General features: G+C 48.1%; 1 protein-coding gene across 8 annotated transcripts in view; it reads left to right on the forward strand.

Annotated features, from left to right (window-relative positions):
• Positions 1-13,309, forward strand: part of LOC147120673 (myc box-dependent-interacting protein 1-like) — a 185,797-nt gene that overhangs the window by 1,153 nt on the left and 171,335 nt on the right. The window lies entirely within an intron of this gene.

The raw sequence follows: 13,309 nt of genomic DNA on the forward strand, positions 1-13,309 counted from the left end.
TTTCAGGGTCAAATATGACACCAGGGTTGCGAACAGTGTGGTTCAGCCTCAGACTGATGCTAGGGAGAGGAATGGAGTCAGTGGCTAGGGAACGGAGTTTGTGGCGGTAACCGAAAACAATGGCTTTGCACTTCCCAATATTTAATTGGAGAACATTTCTGCTTCCAGAACTGGGTATCTAGAATTCAGGGGATGCAACACTCTAGAATGGAGGTGGGGGTGCTGTGCTTGCTTTAACTTTCTTTTGGCCATGGATTATGTTTCTTCACCACCCTCCCTGGATTTGACCCTGACCCATATCCTCCCCCAGCTCTTAATCCACACTTGTGCCCTTGCTTAGAATCTCTTAAAAGCTTCTGTGAGGTTTTTTTTTTCTCTTCCTATTCTAGAATCTTTAAATCTCCAGGTTTTACAGTCCCATCAGCCCAAATTTCTGCAGTTCCACTTTTGAGCTGAACCTGGGTAAATCTTGCTTGCACTCCACCAAACCTGCTCTTTGCAATTAGTGCCTTTTTTAGGCATGGTGTGGAGATGCCGGTGTTGGACTGGGGTGGACAAATGTAAGAAATCACACAACACCAGGTTATAGTCCAACAGCTTTATTTGAAATCACAAGCTTGTGATTTCAAATAAAGCTGTTGGACTATAACCTGATGTTGTGTGATTTCTTACATTTGCCTTTTTTAGGGGTGGGGTGTGTGGTGGAGCGAAACAGCTGATGGTGCAGCAATTTTCCTCTCCCAGGCTGCTGTAGGTGGCACTGTGCGATGTCTATCGTTGTGGTTGATGCCCTTGTGAATTTTTAAAATTTTGTTGCGTTTCTTATTTTTAACAACATTTTTTTGCCTATTTTCTCCAATAACTATGCAATCAGTTCTGTTTACAAGACCTCCTAGGTTTAAGTACAGTCATTGCGGGTTTTTTTTTGTGTGGTTTGGGATCGTAAATCCTGTAGGCAGTACTGGCCGTAAATGGTTTTGTGTGGGGGAGGGTTTCTGTGGCCAATCTTTTTTTTGAGGCATAAATGAAAAGTTTTTTTAAGTTGCTTCCCCTATTGTCTTGTAGCTGCATAGCTCCTTGTTAAAACCTTGTCAGTGTGCCAGTTAATCAGAGAATGCTCATTCATTTTAAAATTGTGCAATCCAGAATATTATGAAATGTATGGTCACATTTCACAGCAGTCCTTGGGTGGTGGCATTGACAGATGAGATTTTTTGACGTGATTTTTTTTTTTATAAAGACAAACTAATGTTTGGACTTAATATTTGAATCCAACACATAACAACGAGGGAATGCAATGAAGGTTCACCAGACTGGTTCCTGGGATGGGAGGGGATTGTCTTAATAAGGAGAGATTGAGTAGACTAGGCCTATATCCCTTTAGAGTTTAGAAGAATGAGAGATGATCTCATTGAAACATGTAACATTCTTACAGGGCTTGATAGGGTAGATGCCGAGAGGATGTTTCCCCTGGCTGGGGAATCCAGAACACAGGGCCACAGTCTCAGAATAAAGGTCGGCCATTTAGGACTGAGATGAGGAGAAATTTCTTCACTCGGAGGGTGGTGAATCTTGGAGTTCTCTACCCCAGAATGCTGAATCGTTGAGAGATTTTTGGGCACTAGGGGAATCGAGGGATATGGGGATAGTGCAGGAAGGTAGAGTTGAGGTTGAAGATCAGCCATAATCTTACTGAATGGTGGGGCAGTCTCCTGCTCTTATTTATGTTCTTGTATATTAATTCCAATCTTCTGATTAGTGGTATTACTGTTGAGTGAAATGAGTATTGCTGGTCAATGTTTCCTTTTTTTTTGCTGCGTGGTCCCTTTAAATTAGCAGCCGCGCATGCTCGGTATCTTCTCCAGACGCAGCAGCTGGTGAGCAGCCAGTGCGGGACCTCCCGATTGGCGCGCAGCTGCGCACCTTAGGGGCAACATTGCTGCTGGTATATGACGAGAGCACGAAATGTCCTTTTCAACAAAATAATAAGTGTTAAGATGCATTCTGCCTTAATCTATAGAATATGATGGATACTAAAGTTGGACCTAGCCTAACGCTTGCAAGTGTTAATGGTGTGGCACTGAACCATATAAGCCATGAATATCCAAGGTTCAATTTGTTCAGTTAATCTCCTCTCAGCTGAGACATGGCGGAGTGCTACAATTGTCCTTGGTAGGCTTGGTCTAGAGAGTGGGGGTTGGGGGGGATCCGAAAGGATGCCTGGGCTCTTTCTCCAGATGCCTAATGGGAGCAGTGATACCCCACCCCACCCCCCAAGTGGAAAATTTGCCAAGAGATGGGATTGGACTTGGGCCACGATGCCACCTGTAGTTGAATAGCCAGCTAAAACTCTGCCATCCAGGCTTGCATAGGAAGGATGGTCACTGGGCTACGGAAGCAAGCGGCCTGTCGGTGCCTCGCCACCCATACCCTGGCATGAGTCATTGCCTTTTGGGAGCAAGGTGAATTGGGAGGGTGGGGGGGGGTGGATTTTGGAGATTGCAATTGTAACTTCCCGAAGGATTCTTTGGGTGGAGGAGCTGTAACTGTTGCACTGGTTATGGATAGCATCATTGCTATGTACTAGGACATGAATGATCCTGAACTGTTGCAGTAGAAATAAGTGAATAGTGACACCACTGAGTCAGCCAGCCAATGAGTCGAGGGTGGGCCTTGTGGTTTTAACTGACTCATGAACTACAGCAAACGGTCTTGCGAGCTCCAGCAAAATGCAGTGAGTGGAGGTTAGTTACTTAATGCACCTTATGTGCGTAAAGTCAGTCCCAGCCAGGCGTGATTGACGGCCAATCATCCATTCTGGTCGGACTTGTGGAGTCGTTCTATGCCACCTAAAATTAAAGGCACAACCGGCAATGTTCACGTTCAGCTGCGTGGCCACGCAGCGGTCTGGAGCTCCTGCGCGGGCTGCTCACGGGCTGTTATTTGGGAGAAACCGCGCATGGGCGAAAATTTTGAAAGGGCCGCGCATCAATTAAAGGGGCCACGCACCAAAAAAAGAGAGGGAACATTGATAACCGGTACTTGAAGCTATTACCAATCCAAAAATGGCTTCAACCATTTCATCAAGGTCCTGCTGCTTTTAGACGCAGGGTGATGAGTTACTCAATAGACTCGTGGTGACCATCTCTTAACCAAATATAGCTTGCAAATAAGGCCACCTTTGCTGCAAGTTGTGCAGGTCGTATATTTTGACTAACCGCCGCCCCCGCCACTGTTCTAGGGGACCTGACGCAAACTGCGACGAGAAAAAGTGAGCTCTCCCCCTCGGAAAGTGATGCTCTAAGATACAACTGTTTTTGAAAATCTTTCCTAAAGTTTTATGGGTGTAAAGGATTTTCACGAGGAAACGAGACCCACAGCTATCTAAATATTCTTGGTGAAAGTGAGATTTGCCACACGTTGTCTCGTGTACACTTGCAGAAATTCCTACTTAGTCAGCAGTAGAGTTTCAGGTAATTGATGGTAATTTAGTAAACGCAGCTTGCAGGGTTTCCCAAGCCTCCAGTGATATTTGAGATCGGTATATCTATCGAAGACAGAAAGACATGCATTTATATAACGCCTTTAACGGAGTGAACAGACCCAAGGTGCTTTTGTAGGAGCATAATTAAGACAAAAGTGGCGCCTTTCATGACCTGGTCGTCCCAAAGCGCTTCCCCGCCAATACGCTCCTTTTGAACTGTGGTCACCGTTGTAATGTAGGAAGATTTCACATAGCAAGGTCCTATAAACCGCAGTGAGATATATAAATGATGATCAGATAATCCGTGCTAGTCATGTTGGTTGAGGGATAAATATTGGCCAAGGTACCGGAAGAACTACTCTTTTTCGAAATCGTGTCCCGGGATGTTTCACACCCACTTGCGAGGGCAGGCAGGGCCAAGGATTAACGTCTTCTCTGACGGTGCCGCACTCCCTCAGCACTGCACTGAGGTGGCGGTCTAAGATTACGTTCTCGAGCGTTTTGGAGTGGGGCTTGAACCCACTGCTTACTGACTCAGGTGGGATTGCTGCCCACTGAGCCAAGGCTGACTCCTTATCCTAAATTCCTTCAGGATTGTTGCAGCTGATGATGAGGTAGTTTTGTCATCCCAAAACTCGGCTCCCCGTGTCCTAGCTCGCACCAAGTCCCGTTTCCCCCATCACCCCTGTGCTCACTGACCTACATTGGCTCCTGGCCTGGCAACGCCTCCATTTATAAAAAAAATTCTCATCCTTGTTTTCAAATCCCTCCATGACCTCGCCCCTCCCTATCTCTCTAACCTCCTCCAGCCCCACAACCCCCCCCCCCCCACCCCCCCCGAGATATCTGCGCTCTTCTAATTCTGTATGTAGTCATTATTGTTGTACAATGGAATGACAGTGCAAGCTGCTTCTTACAGCATGGGAGTTAACTGTTGTAAGTGGCTGATTCATCCCCCCAGACAGAGTTGGCATAGAAAAATTACAGCCGCTCCAAGCTTATCATCGCAGGCTACAGCAAGTTCTCGCATTAAATGTGAGGGGTACGGGAGCATAGTTATGTGACTGGGCTGGTAATCCAGAGGCCTGGACTAATGATCCAGAGACGTGAGTTCAACTCCCACCAGGGCAGCTGGGGAATTTAAATGTAGCTAATTTAAATAAATTTGGAATTAAAAAGCTAGTGTCAGTAACGGTGACCATGAAACATAGAAGATAGGAGCAGGAGTCGGCCATTCAGCCCCTCGAGCCTGCTCCGCCATTCAATGCGATCATGGCTGATCATCCAAACTCAGTACCCTGTCCTTGCTTTCTCCCCATATCCCTTGATCCCTTTAGCCTTAAGAAATATATCTAACTCCTTGAATATATTTAATGAATTGGCCTCAACTGCCTTCTGTGGTAGAGAATTCCGCAGGTTCACCACTCTCTGGGTGAAGAAATTCCTCCTCATCTCTGTCCTAAATGGCTTACCCCTTATCTTTAGACTGTGACCCCTGGTTCTGGACTCCCCGACCATCGGGAACATCCTTCCTGCATCTAGTCTGTCCAGTCCTGTTCGAATTACTGGATTGTTGTTAAAAACCCATCTGGTTCACTAATATCCTTTTAGGGAAGGAAATCTGTCGTCCTTGCCCAGTCTGGCCGATACACTCGAGACCCACAGCAATGTGGTTGACTCTCTCGCCTGCCCTCTGAAACCAAAACTTTACGAATAAAATGGGACGGGCCACCTGGAATCGTGGGAGTACCTTCACTACACGGACTGCAGCGGTTCAAGAAGGCGGCTCACCACCACCTTCTCGAGGGCAATAAATGCTGGCCTTGCCAGCAACACCCGTATCCCAGGAACGAATAAATAGAAGTTACACTTGAAAGAAAGACTTGCATTTATATAGTACCTCCTCGCGACATCCCAATGTACTTTACAGCCAATGAAGTACCTTTTTTGAAGTGTAGGGAAAAGTGGCAGCCAATTTGCACGCAGCAAGCTCCCACAAACAGCAGTGAAATAAATGGCCAGGTAATCCTTTAAGTGCTGTTGGTCAAGGGACAAATGTTGGTCAGGACACTGGGGAGAACGCCCCATCTCTGGCATGCCTGGGCTGAACTGAAAACATCTACAAGACCAGAAGGCAGAGAGTAGGGTCACTTGAACTTCAGACGGACTAAGGCTGATGTATGGTTTTCATACAATTTCCATTTTAGTTTGTTTATCTGCTGCTGAAACCCTCATCCATGACTTTGTTACCTCCAGACTTGACTATTCCAACGCACTCCTGGCTGGCCTCCCACGTTCTACCCTACGTAAACTTCAGATCATCCAAAACTTGGCCCGTGTCCTAACTCGCACCAAGTCCTGTTCGCCCATCACCCCAGTGCTCGCTGACCTACATTGGCTCCCGGTTGAGCAAAGCCTTGATTTCAAAATTCTCATCCTTTGTTTTCAAATCCCTCCATGGCCTCGCCCCTCCCCATCTCTGTAACCTCCTCAGCCCCACAACCCCCCCGAGATATCTGCGCTCCTCTAATTCTGCCCTCTTGAGCATCCCTGATTATAATCACTCAACCATTGGTGGCCGTGCCTTCTGTTGCCTGGGCCCTAAGCTCTGGAATTCCCTGCCTAAACCTCTCCGCCTCGCTACCTCTCCTCCTTTTAAGATGTTCCTTAAAACCTACCTCTGACCAAGCTTTCGGTCACCTGCCCTAATTTTTCCTTATGTTGCTCGGTGTTGAATTTTGTGTCTTTTAATACTCCTGTGAAGTGCCTTGGGACATTTTTACTATGTTTAAAGGCGCTATATAAATGCAAGTTGTTGTTTCTTTTGGTGGGGCAACAGGAGGGAGATTGAGACGCCCAGCACCCTAAAATCATTTGGCACTTTCATAGACATTTACACAGTGCCTTTCATCACCTCGGGACATCCCCAAGCGCTCTACAGCAAATGAAGTACTTTTGAAGTTGAATCACTGTTATGTAAGAAACGCAGCAGCCAATTTGCGCACGGCAAGCTCCCACTAACAGTAATGTGATAACAACTAGATAATCTGTGTTTTGTGTTGAGGGATAAATATTGGCCAGGGAGGACTCCCCTGCTCTTCTTCAAATAGTACCGTGGGATCTTTTTAATGTCTCCTCGGTTTTGACGTCTCATCTGAAAGGTGACACCTGTCAGAGTTGTCCTGGTATCCTGGCCAACACTCCGCTCTTGCTCTAGCTGACCAGATCTGATGGGCTCCAGCCCACCAGTCATTCGAAGGAACTGAACAATGTGCTCCAAACCTCCTCATCGGCTCCTTGCAATGAGCACTAAATGTCCAATTAAAGCGCATGTGGTTTTCCACGACATCTGCTTGCAATCTGCAGTAAATGGTTTGCACTGTTGTCATTACCAACACGGGAAGCTGCAAGCCCTAGTTGAGGGCTAAACTTTTCTTGTATTCCCTTGAGTGTAGGAGATTGAGGCGTGACCTGATTGAGGTGTTTATAAAAGGATTTGATAGGGTAGATGCAGAGAAACTATTTCCTCTGATGGGGGAAATCAGGAACAAGGGGACATAAATCGGAGCAAGGGAATTCAGGAAGCACATTTTCACACACAAGGCTGTGGATGTGAGGGGTCAAATGGCGATTTCAAGATGGAGGTCGATTATATTTTTGTTAGGTAAGGATATCGAGGGATTATGTGGCAAAGGCAGGTAAATGGATATTGACCTGCAGATCAGCTGTGATCTAATTGAATGAATGGCGGAGCAGGCTCGGGGGCCTACTCCTGTTCCTAACTTGTTTACCAAAGCCTGGACCAATTTACTACCTGGCATAAGTGTTTTTTTTTGTCTCCTTGTGCTCTATGCATCATTCTCGCCTGAGGGACTTACTCTGAGGATGACTTCAGCTGCCGGTATTTTACGGCCAAAACATGGAACGGTTGTGTGTTTCGAGCACATAATCGGACTGACGCTCCAGTGCAGTGCTGAGCGAGCGCTGCGCTGTCGGAGATGCTGATGTGACCTTAAACTGAGACCTCTGCTGTCTCAAGTAGACGTGAAAGATCCCATGGCATTTTTTGAGAAGAGCAGAGGATTTCTGGTGTCCGGGCTAATATTTATCCCTCAACTAACATTTTTTTTTTAAAAAAAAAGCAAGATGGGTCAACACCATGTGGCTTGTTGGTCTAGGGGTATGTTTCTTGTTGTGAGATTTTAGATGGGGCACACATTTAGGATAATTGGCAAAAGAACCAGAGGCGAGATGGGGAGTTTTTTCACGTAGAGTTATGATCTGGAATGCACTGCCTGAAAGGGTGGTGGAAGCAGATTCAATAATAACTTTCAAAAGGGAATTGGATAAATACATGCAAGTGCAAAATTTGCAGGTCTTTGGGGGAGTGGGACTAATTGGACAGCTCTTTCAAAGTACCAGCACAGGCATGATGGGCCGAATGGCCTCCCTCTGTGCTGTATCATCCTATGATTCTAAGATCATCGCGTTGTTTGTGGCTGCTGTATTTTCTTGTTTTGGGAGTCTCCCAAAACAAGCGCTCTACTCTGAGCTCCCACACGGCAGGAGAGCCCCAGGTGGGCAGAGGAAATGCTTCAAGGGCACCCTCAAAGCCTCCTTGGGGGAAAAAGTGCAGCATCCCCACCGACAGCTGGGAATCCCTGGCCCAAGACCGTGCAGCATCCCCACCGACAGCTGGGAATCCCTGGCCCAAGACCGCACAAAGTGGAGGAGAAGCATCTGGGAAGGCACCGAACACCTCGAGTCTCTTCGCCGGGAGCAAGTGGAAGGAGCGCACGCCAACCCAAGCACCCCACCCACCCGTCCCTTCAACCACCGTCTGCCCCACCTGTGACAGAGACTGTAGGTCCCGCACTGGACTCATCAGTCACCTGAGAACTCATTTTTAGTGTGGAGGCAGGTCTTCCGAGGGACCGCCTAAGAGAGAAGATTTTCCTGCAGAACAGTGACTGCACTTCAAAAGTAGTTAATTGGCTGTGAAGCACTTTGGGATGTCCTGAGGCTGTGAAAGGCGCTATATAAATGCAGAAAGGGCTCTGGGCTCTGGCTCAATGCCTCCCAACAGACAATGTGACCTAGTTGTCCTCGGGGGTGGGGTGGCAATTAATGGGCGGTAACCCGCAGATTCTCATTACTATGTTGCCCCATAATCATGTTTCACAAAGTCTCCCTCACTGCCAACAGATGGGCCACAATAAATCCACTCGAGATGTTGACCAGATGTGTCTTAGATTTATAAAGTTAAGTGCAGTATTGTCACTGGGTTTATTTCACATACTGGTGCCAATGCACGCCATGGGAAAACATTTAAGCAATATACTTCATTGGGCAGTGCTCTTTAATTTATCCGACCACCAACATTTTGCCCTGGTGTTGTTTGAGTTCTACATGCTCTCTCCAGATGTAACTCTGAGGAACAAGATCTGTAATTGCTGCGGGTGTTTAACTCTTTACTCAAGTTCTACTGACCGCTCTGGAAGGTTAATCATATCTCTGTGGGTAATCTTCGACTGATTTTTAGATAGATTTCTTTCAGAAAATAGCATTTTGGGGATACAGAATGTGAATAATTTGAGACATGACGTGTGGTGAATGTAGCTCGCTTGGGAGGAACATGCGACTTTGGACCAACGTTCTCTCTGAGCTGGGCAGCTGTCCGCTAGTCCTGCACAGCCCGGGACCGGCTTTTCTAATGTTAAATTTTGCACACGTGCAAAACTGTGAACGGGCCGCGTGTCCAAAAAAAGTTTGGGGGGGGTCATTGCTTTGAACCTACGGTTTCCAAAGATCTCCACCACTGGGGTTTTCCTCGCCTCCTGTCTGGGTCTGTTGTAGACTAATTGCTAGAGATTGATCGCTACGTTTAGTCAACAACTCAGTTATCGTTGTATCATGCGACTGCCGGGAAGGTAGAGGGCGAACTAGATGGACCTTGGTCCTTTTCGTCTAACGATGCCTCTAGAGTCATAACGGCACAGAAGGAGGCCATTCAGCCCATCGAGTCCGTGCCGGCTCTCTGTAGAACAATCCAGTCAGTCCCATTCCCCCGCTCTATCCCCGTGGCCCTGCAAGTTTATTTCCCTCAAGTGCCTATCCAGTCTCCCCTTGAAAACACCGAGTGTCTCCGCTTCCACCACTTCCGTCGGCAGCGAGTTCCAGGTCCTCGCCACTTGCTGCGTTAAAAAAAAAGTTTTCCCTTGCATCCCCCCTGTATCTCTTGCGCAAAACCTTACATCTGTGTCCCCCAATTCCTTGTACCATCAACTAGTGGGAACAGCCTTTTCCCGTTTAGCCTATCCAAACCCGTCATAATCATGTACACCTCCATCAAATCACCCCTCAACCTCCTTTGCTCTTTTGAAAACAAATCCAGCTTCTCCAACCTGTCCTTGTAGCTAAGATCCCCCATCCCCGGAACCATTCTGGTAAATCTCCTCTGCACCCTCTCAAGGGCCTTCACATCCTTCCTAAAGTGTGGTGACCAGAACTGGGCGCAATACTCCAGTTGTGGCCTAACCAGCACTTTATAAAGGTTCAGCATAACTTCTCTACTTTTGTAATCAATACCTCTATTTATGAATCCCAAGATCCCATATGCTTTGCTAACCTTATTACAGGTAGACTATCCTTTGTCCGAAAACCTCGGGACCAGCCGAGTTTCGGATAAAGGAGAATTTTGGATTTCGGAAGGTGGGTCGGCGGGGGGTCGTGCGCACGACTTACGCTGACGCTCAGCGTAAGTCAGTCGGGGTCGGCGGGGGTCGGGGGCGGGGGGGGTCGGCGGTTGTCGGGGCCGGCGGGGGGGTCGGCAGGGGGGGTCGGCGGTTGTCGGGGTCCGCGGGGAGGTCGGCGGTTGTCGGGGCCGGCGGGGGGGGTCGGCGGTTGTCGGGGCCGGCGGGGTCCGCGGGGGGGTCGGCGGTTGTCGGGGTCGGCGGGGGGTCGTGCGCACGACTTACCCTTTATCCGAACTTCCGAAACCGGAACCCTCTAAAAACCGAAGGTTTTTTCGTTCGTACGCACGACTTACGCTGAACAAAAAAACCTTCGGTTTTTAGAGGGTTTCGGTTTTCGGAAGTCCGGATAAAGGGTAGTCTACCTGTACTTGTATCCTTTACCTAAAGGGAAGGGAAATAATTTTATTGCCCTGCCTCCTCTTTTCCCCCCCCCCCCCCCCCCCTAAAATAAAGTTGATGTTGCTCTTGCTCTATCACTGATATTGGAAATTTTACAAAATGCGATCATTCTCTGTACCGGCCAGCTAGCAGTTCTGTTCATAGTCGAGCAGGTGCAAATACTCGTGTTTCTGGAGGGTAGTTTGTGTGCGGCTGAGCTCTTGTTCCTGTGGGTTTTTTAAATTCATTTTTATGGGATGTGGACGTCTCTGGCAAGGCCAGCATTTATTGCCCATCCCTAGTTGCCCTTGAGAAGGTGGTGGTGAGCCGCCGCCTTGAACGGCTGCAGTCCGTGTGGTGAAGGTACTCCCACAGTGCTGTTAGGGAGTGAGTTCCAGCGTTTTGACCCAGCGACGATGAAGGATCGGCGAAATATTTCTAAGTCAGGATGATGTGTGACTTGGAGGGGAACATGGAGGTGGTGGTGTTCCCATGCGCCTGCTGCCCTTGCCCTTCTAGGTAGTCGAGTTTGCAGGTTTGGGAGGTGCTGCCGAAGAAGCTTTGGCGAGTTGCTGCAGTGCATCTTGTAGATGGTACACACTGCAGCCACGGTGTGCCGGTGGTGGAGGGAGTGAATGTTTAAGGTGGTGGATGGAGTGACAATCAAGCGGGCTGCTTTGTCCTGGATGGTGTCGAGCTTCTTGTGTTGTTGGAGCTGCACTCATCCAGGCAAGTGGAGAGTATTCCATCACACTCCTGACTTGTGCCCTGTAGATGGTGGAAAGGCTTTGGGGAGTCAGGAGTTGAGACACTCGCCACAGAATACCTAGCCTCTGACCTGCTCTTGTTGCCACAGTATTTATGTGGCTGGTCCAGTTAAGTTTCTGGTCAATGGAGACCCCCCCCCCCCCCCCCCCCCCAGGATGTTGATGGTGGGGGATTCGGCGATGGTAATGCCATTGAATGTCATGGGGCGGTATTTAGACTCTCGCTTATTGGAGATAGTCATTGCCTGGCACTTGTGTGGTGTGAATGTTGCCTGCCACTTATCAGCCCAAGCCTGAACGTTGTCCAGGTCTTGTTGCATGAGGGCATGGACTGCTTCATTATCTGAGGAGTTGTGAATGGCGCTGAACACTGTGCAGTCATCAGCGAACATCCCCATTTCTGACCTGTTGGAGGGAAGGTCATTGATGAAGCAGCTGATCATGGTTGGACCTAGGACACTGCCCTGTGTCATTACTGTAACATTTAGCAGTAAGCAGAGCGTTTGCCAGAGTGATTCGCTGGCATCTCGTGCTTGGATGGACTTCTTGTTTTCATAGACTCATAGAATAGTACAGCACAGAAGGAGGCCGTTCGGCCCATCGAGTCTGCGCCTGCTCTTTCTCAGAGCAATCCAGTCAGTAACCACTCCCCCGCTCTTTCCCCATATCCCTGCAATTTTTTTTCTCCTTCAAATATCCATCCAATTCCCTTTTTGAAAGCTACTATTGAATCTGTATTCACCACCCTTATCGGGCAGTGCATTCCAAATCCTAACCACTAGTTTAAAAAAAAAAGTTACTCCTCCTGTCGCCTCTGGTTCTTTTACCAATTGCCTTAAATCTGTGCCCTCTCATCAATGACCCTTCAACCATTGGAAATAGTTTCTCTATTTGCTCTGTCTAAACGCTTCATGATTGTAAACATCTCTATCACATCTCCTCTTAGCCTTCTCTGCTCGAAGGAGAGCAACCCCAGCTTCTCCAGTCTATCCACGTAACTGTAATCCTTCATCCCTGGAACCATTCTAGTAAATCTTTTCTGTACCCTCTCCAAAGCCTTCACGTCCTTCCTGAAGTGTGGTGCCCAGATTTAGAATTGTTCTCGTTCTTTCAGCCTTTGTGTTTTTACCCTCCCTAGGGTTGAGGCTTTTTGACGTCGACTTAGTTCTGTTTGTCACGATGTGAAGCAATACCCAGCCCCTTGAGGTGATGTAAAGGGGAACCATGAGGCTGGTCCACTGAGTTGGAGAGGAAATGCTGTGGGGAACGAGTTGATAAGAGACTTGGGGAAGGGAAGCTTAATGGGATAGAGACGGTAAACTCGAACAATGCTTTGATTCTTCGGGGTAGTAGGACAGAGGAGCTAGGAAATGATCCTTTCACAGTGAGTGATCAACAGCTGCCTTTTATATAACTTTTTTAACGTAGTGAAATGTCCCAAGGTGCTTCATGGGAGTGCTATCGGGCACACATTGACACCGAACCAAAGGAGGAGACATTGGGACAGGTGACCAAAAGCTTGGTCGAAGAGGTAGGTTTTAAAGAGGGCCTTAAAGGAGAAGAGATGATTTAGGGAGGGAATTTCAGAGCTCGGGGCCGAGACAGCTGAAGGCAGGGCCGCCAATGGTGAGGTGAAGGAGGTCGGGATGCGCAAGAGGCCGGAATTGGAAGAATGCAGCGATCTGAGGGTTGTAGGGCTGGAGGAGATTAGAGCGATGGGGAGGGGTGGGCGAGGCCTTGGGGGAATTTGAGCACAAGGATGATCAAAGGCTGGAATAGGTTGTCTGGAAGATTAATTGAGACCAGGGCACTGGACTTGTATTTCGGGAACAGTTGGTGCAACGGAAGAATGCGATCAAATAAACCACATGGTTGCCTTTATGCAAGCCCATCTTGTGAAGAGGACTCCGTGCTCTAGCTTTCCT

The sequence above is a fragment of the Somniosus microcephalus genome, chromosome 4, assembly GCF_052327205.1.
Source record: "Somniosus microcephalus isolate GS21.2 chromosome 4, FLI_Smic_1.0, whole genome shotgun sequence".
Classification (NCBI taxonomy): Eukaryota; Metazoa; Chordata; class Chondrichthyes; order Squaliformes; family Somniosidae; genus Somniosus; species Somniosus microcephalus.